We start from the raw sequence: 6,518 nt of genomic DNA on the forward strand, positions 1-6,518 counted from the left end.
AGTGTCTTATTGTGATTAAATTAGATTCTACATCCCTCTCTCTCTCTTGTCATCATAGAGAAGTTTTTTTTAACTCATATCTAGCTATTTATATGTTTGATTTTTATTTCCATAAGCTAGAATTTATCTTGAGTTTTCATTAGTTTTGATTTACTCATTGTTCACACACAACCTATTGAGCTTATTATATTTGCATATATAGTATAATTTGGGGCTCTTGGATTGTGACTTTGAGTGTGGGCTTACCTAGAGTTCTCATCCATTGTAGAGAACAAACATTGTATTTATGCTTAATTTGTGGATACACTTTGTAATACACTTGTACACCGTGAGGAGTGTATGCTGAGAGACGGGATCGTCCCAGGAGAAGTGGCGTCGGTAGTAAAGCCTAGGAAGAGGTTGTAAATCCGAGTACTTGAGGAAGACACGGGCTAGAGACCAACACTTAGAGGGTATAGAGTGTGATTGCAAGAGTGTTGATTGTAAAGTTTTCGATGAGTTAGAAAACTGAGTGTGAGGTGTAAACGTTTTCGAGTGAGCATTGAAAACCCGGTGTGATAGTAGATTTCTCTCCGGGGTGGGGAGTGGAGACGTAAGACGGAAGGTCCGAACCCCGTGATCATTTACTTGTGTTTGAGTTTGTGATAATCATATTTTTATTATAATTTTATACCCTCGTTATTTATTTTACATGAATAAATATACCATTAATAACTATTTTTATCTTTAATTACAGGTTAATGAAGAAATAATGAATAAAAGTGCAAAAGACTCCAGCTTCCTCATTTTGTAACCTTTTATTGAAGTCTAGAATCAAGCCGAGTAGCCTGTAGAAGCCAGAGAAAATCAAAATTCTAATATAAAAAGAAATCATATTCAAAATGGTTGGTCACAAAGAAATGACGATATCTCTCAATCTGAAAGGCGGAATTTAACATATAATATATAAAATTCACTTATCTCGACGAGACGAAGCTATCTGTGAAATCAGAATTTGGATATATTGGGCATCGATGGAGGTATCGATGCTAGCATCGATACTAGTTTATTGTAACGCGAGTCAATGGCTGATTTTGCTTGTCTTGGGACTCAAGTTTGATCAAATGGCTCTCATTCACTGATGTTTACTATAAATAGGGGTAGAGAGTGAGGGTTAGGGGTGTAAAAAATTTTGTATCTCCATTTAGAAAGGAGGGTTACTCTTAATTGAGAAGATCTTCTAATTTTATAACTTTTTGTTACAATCAATAAAATAATTTTTTTCACCTCTTCATATTTTTCTTTTCTTCTCTTTGTTTGATGATGAAGATGTAGATGGGATGAAGATGAAGATCAAGAGTGGTGTTTGCTTTCATCTTGAGGCTAGAACCCTCTTGGGTGGTAAATTTCCTCTTTGTTAATATTTTTATCTTTTTATTTTCTTGCTTAAATAGCCAAGAGGATAGAACCCTCTTGTCTTAGATTTATTTTATACTTATAGAGTAGATTTATTTCATGCTTATAGAGTAGATTTATTTTCTCGTATTTAATTTTTATAATTTATTTTGTAGTTTAGTTTTTGTAATTTATTTTGTAGTTATATTTTATTTTCTTGCACTATTCACCTTGAGGCTAGAAGCCTCTTGGGATTAGTTTTTATTTTCCTTTATTTTCATATTCTTTGATTTGCCTTGAGGCTAGAACCCTCTAGGGAATTACCTTTTCTTTTGAGGTGGGTTCAATTCTAGATTCCTCACATCTTTAATTAAACTCTCGGATTAATTGTGCACTTGCAATTTTTGGTATATGTTTATACCGCATCAGTTTGTCATTGGCGTATTTACTTTTGTGTTTATCTTATATCATCATTGTCTATTACTCTTTGTATATATTGCCTTATCATATTTGTAGTTTGTTTATTTTACCTTTTGTTTATATTACTTATCCTTACATATAATTGTTGCATATCTTATTTGCTAGGATAACTTGTTAATAAGTTTTTAATTGGCATTAAATCAGATTATATTAGCATAAATTCTATTACCTCCCCTCCCCCCTATCTAGGGTTTTTTCTAATGGCATAGGGTCTAACAATTGGTATCAGAGCTTGATGCTCTTGATTAGAGGCTTAATCGCCTATAGTCAAAGTTCTTTATTCTCATATTTGTGCTAATCTAATTTTGAGATTTATTATTATCTTTCTTGCATACATATAGATATTATGGACATGCATTGTGCACATTGTTTAGGCTATGATCCTTGTGTTGCTCCTAGAATAGATAATTTTTCCTATGACCAATAGTGTTCTAGATTTAATATATTTGTTAGATCTAGACATTTCGATTTATGAGATATTATAGATGAAGCTTATACTGTACCCACTGCGGAGAAATCCAAGTAGAATAAAAATGATCAAAGAATGTTTACAATGAATAAGCTTTTATTAGAATTTATACATAACGCTTTTGACTCATTGTTTTCTAACAAGTTTGTTCATTTTGATAGCGCTTACACATTATGAAAATTTATAGAAGCGCATCAAGGGAACTTTGAGGCGATCTGACAAGCTTTGGACGCTTCCTCTTCAAGTTCCATTAGAGCATCATGCACACGGGCACTAGGTGATAGCCCTAGTGAGGTTTCTGAGTTTGAATCCATTAATGATTTATCTAGTGATGAACTTGCTTGTGCTTCTGAAAAATTATTGCATGCCTACAACAATTTACATCATATTTTTTTAGATTTAAAAAGCAAACATGAAGGTTTAAAATCTGATCATGAGAAGTTAGCTTCCAAATTTGATATCATTACTCAAGAAAATATTGCTCTTAAAGAAAATAATGCTATGCTAAATTTGAAAAATAATAATTTAAAATTGGATATTGCTAACCTAGCTCATGAGAAAAATAGTACCATGTTAGAAGTAGAAGCTAGTAAAAATAAATTTGATTCGTTGGTAAATGATTATATTTGCTCTACTTCTAATAACAATACTTGTATGCATAATGGTGAGTTGAATCATGTTAAGGATCGCATATCATCTTTAAATTTAACCCTTAAAACATGTATTGTTAATAATAAAAAGCTTATGGACATGTGTGCTAAGTCTCATGCTAAAACATCTAAACATCCTATACTTCATGCACACATGTATATATAGCAAAATCTACTAATGCACAAATTGCGGTCGTAAAGATCATCTTGCTAGATTTTGCTATAATGCACATAAACCCACTAAGACTCGTATTAATTCTTCTTGTGCATCTCATAAAGCTTCATCTTCACATTCACCTGCATCAAATGCTCATCATCAGCATGCTAGTGTGTTTCAATGTGATTATTGTGGATGTTTGGTCATTTGGTAAAATTTTGCTTTGATTTGAAAAAGTCTTCACCTTTGCCAAATGATTTTATTAAACCATAAATTTAAGTGCGATGTTTGTGGTAGGTTTGGACATCTTGCAAAATTATGTTTTGATTTGTAAAAAGTTTCTCATTTGTAAAATGCTCCAAAAAAAACACCTTTGTTTATGAGTGTTTCACATTTGCAAAGAGCTTCAAATAATTTACCTTTATTTGCAAATATTCCACGTTCACGAGCTAATGGTCCACAAAAACAAATTGGTCTCTTTCATTGCACATATTGTAATGGTAAGAGTCATTTGAATGAATATTGTTTTGACCATGTCCGTACACCACATGCGTCCAAAAGGGAATATAACCCTAGGGCTTTGAGCTTTCATGATAGGGGTCATGTCCCTAAACCTTTTGGTACCAAGAATATTTGGGTACCAAAACAAATTTGATTTTTAAACCAAGAATTTTATTATTCTTCATTTTTCATTTCTTGGTTTTGTAAAACATTTTTTTAAAATTTTGAAAATAAAACAAATTTTAAGTTAAGACTTTTGTTTTTCATTCTTTTGGCTTTGATTGTCATGAGAGGTTTTTATTTGAGCAACCCCGGATTTATTGGGTGTTTATTTTTCAAATTATGTTTACCAGGTGCTAAAATATTTATATGGGTTGAAACAAGCTTAAGAGCTTGATATTGTCGTCTCTCTTGTCATTTTGATATTGGTTTACTTCTTATGTGATTTACTTGTGATTTATGATGTCATTTGGTTGATTTTTTTCTTTTAATTTTTTTTCATGATTCTCATATTTTTCTTTCTTTTGATTTCATAAATCTATTTTTATATATGATTTTTAGGTTTGTGCATTGAGACACATTCCTTTTAAATGACACATCTATATGTGTTCTTATTGTCTTTTTGTATGTGAGTTATACTTAGCATGTTTTCTATATCTATGCTTGCTCACATATGTTTTCCTTGGTCCTCATTCCATATATTCTCTAAGGATTTTTGTTAGGGAGAGCTATTCCCTATTATTTGTTTTTATACTCACACATGCTTGTTTGTAAGGGGAGCCTTCGCTCTTTACTTGTTTTACCCTTTTTGATGTTGTCAAAGTGGGAGAAATATTGTGAGTATATTTATGAGAATTGTACCTTATTACATATCTTATATATCTTATTGTGTAAATTATTTGTCATCATTAAAAAGGGAGAGATTGTTGGCATTTTTATTTTGATAATATTTTAATAAACAATTTACAACTAATATTGTTTGTCTAGTGTTTGTGTTTTGTATTTATTCTAGACAAACAATCAGTCGAAGGTTGGATGGAATCGATTTTTCACGATTATTTCTAATGGAGGTTGGTGGAATATCTGTGTGAAGCAATACAATTCAAGTTAAAGATCCAAGTACAAGCTTCATCTGCAAAGTTTACCAAGAAGAGCTCAATAAAGATCTATCAAGCTTGGGTAAATAGTTTAGGTGTTGTATTATGTGTGTTCAATACTTTAAGCTGCAAGTCATATATAGTATATATTATTATTATATAAATATATAAATAATATATATAGTAATATATGGATATATAATATATAGTTATATATTATATATATATAGCTATATGTATATATAATATATATTATGTGTATGATCTATATAGGTATGTACTATAGTAATATATAATATATATGATATATAGTTATATATATAATATAAGTATATAGATAATATTAATAGTATATATATAGTTATATATAGTTATATATATATATACGTTTTAAGATATATATATATTATATATCATATAGTATACTAACATTATATAATGCATATATTATATGATACATAATATTACATATAGTATATTATCAGTCATATATGTATAGCATATATATAAGTGTAGGCGGACATCGAAATTTGCGAGATTAGGTCCCTCAGCTCACCAGCTACGGTTTTAACGATCGAGCGATGCGAATTTCAGTACGGACGACGCTAACCCGACCCACGAACGAGGCCTGGGGCGCCCCAGTTACAATGAGGCTCAATGAGCCGCCGGTGAGACACCTGCAAGCGAACTCGCGGACCTTACGTGAGGCCACAGATATTGTCAGAATTACGGGATACGGGTTGACACGAAAAGAAAACGTCCCGCGATAACCGCAATATGAACCAAACACCCGCCATGTCCTGATCCCCCACTGGATAAGTTCCAACCATCGGGCTATCAGAAGCTCGGCGGTCGTCCGACGATTCACGACGCATTCGAAATCACGTCAAACCGAGTTCGTAACGAAAAGTCAACGGCTTGAGTCAACGGCAGAACAACGGCACAGCTCGGACTGGTCGTTGGGACCCCCAACATGGGTCTGCGCAGGTCAGAAACACCCGAGGGGCTGGTCCTTGGCAAAGCCAAGAACACCGCCAGTGGTGTCTCGGCAGTGCCGAGACACCCCCAAGGTGTCTCGGCCAGGCCGCAGACACCCTATGGTTCTTCGGCTTGGCGCGAGACACCCAAGGGGTGTCTCCGGCGCTGGCCGAGACACCCCATAGGGGTGTCCTCGCTAAGCGCGAGACACCCACGGGGTGTCTCGGCCTGCCGAGACCACCCGCCAGGCGGTGTCTCGGCCTGGCCGAGACACCCCAAGGGGTGTCTCTGGTCCTGGCCGGAGACACCCCAAGGGGTGTCTCCGGCCAAAGGCCGAGGACACCCCCCCTAGTGGTGTGTCTCAAAACAGCCCCCCCCGCCCTCTCTTTGTTCTCATAAATAAGGCCCTCTAGGCCTCCTTTGTGAAAGGCTCTTGATTTTTGGGTGAATTCTAAGCTGAATTATCTTACGCCTAAGATTGCTTCTTCGGAAGCTTGGCGAAGCCTCCGGAGGCAGAGGAATTTGGAGAGCTTGGGTCGAAGCCCTGCCTTGCATGTGAAGTGGCCCGTGTGCTTGCAACAAGAGAGAGAGGCGCTTGACTCAAGCCTTCATCGCTCCGGTAACAGATCCCCCCCTTAGTATCAGCAATTAGCGTTGATACTAAGAGAGCTATTACTCTCGCTTTTAGCCGAGGTAAACGCTTATAGCTTTCTAAGATCTTCACGCGGCATCGACGAAAGCTCTGGCTTCTATATCCTCGCGACGGGATAGACGAAGCTCTGTCCGATTTATCCGGATCAGAAAGTTTCGTA

Source organism: Asparagus officinalis, chromosome 1 (genome assembly GCF_001876935.1).
Source record: "Asparagus officinalis chromosome 1, Aspof.V1, whole genome shotgun sequence".
NCBI lineage: Eukaryota > Viridiplantae > Streptophyta > Magnoliopsida > Asparagales > Asparagaceae > Asparagus > Asparagus officinalis.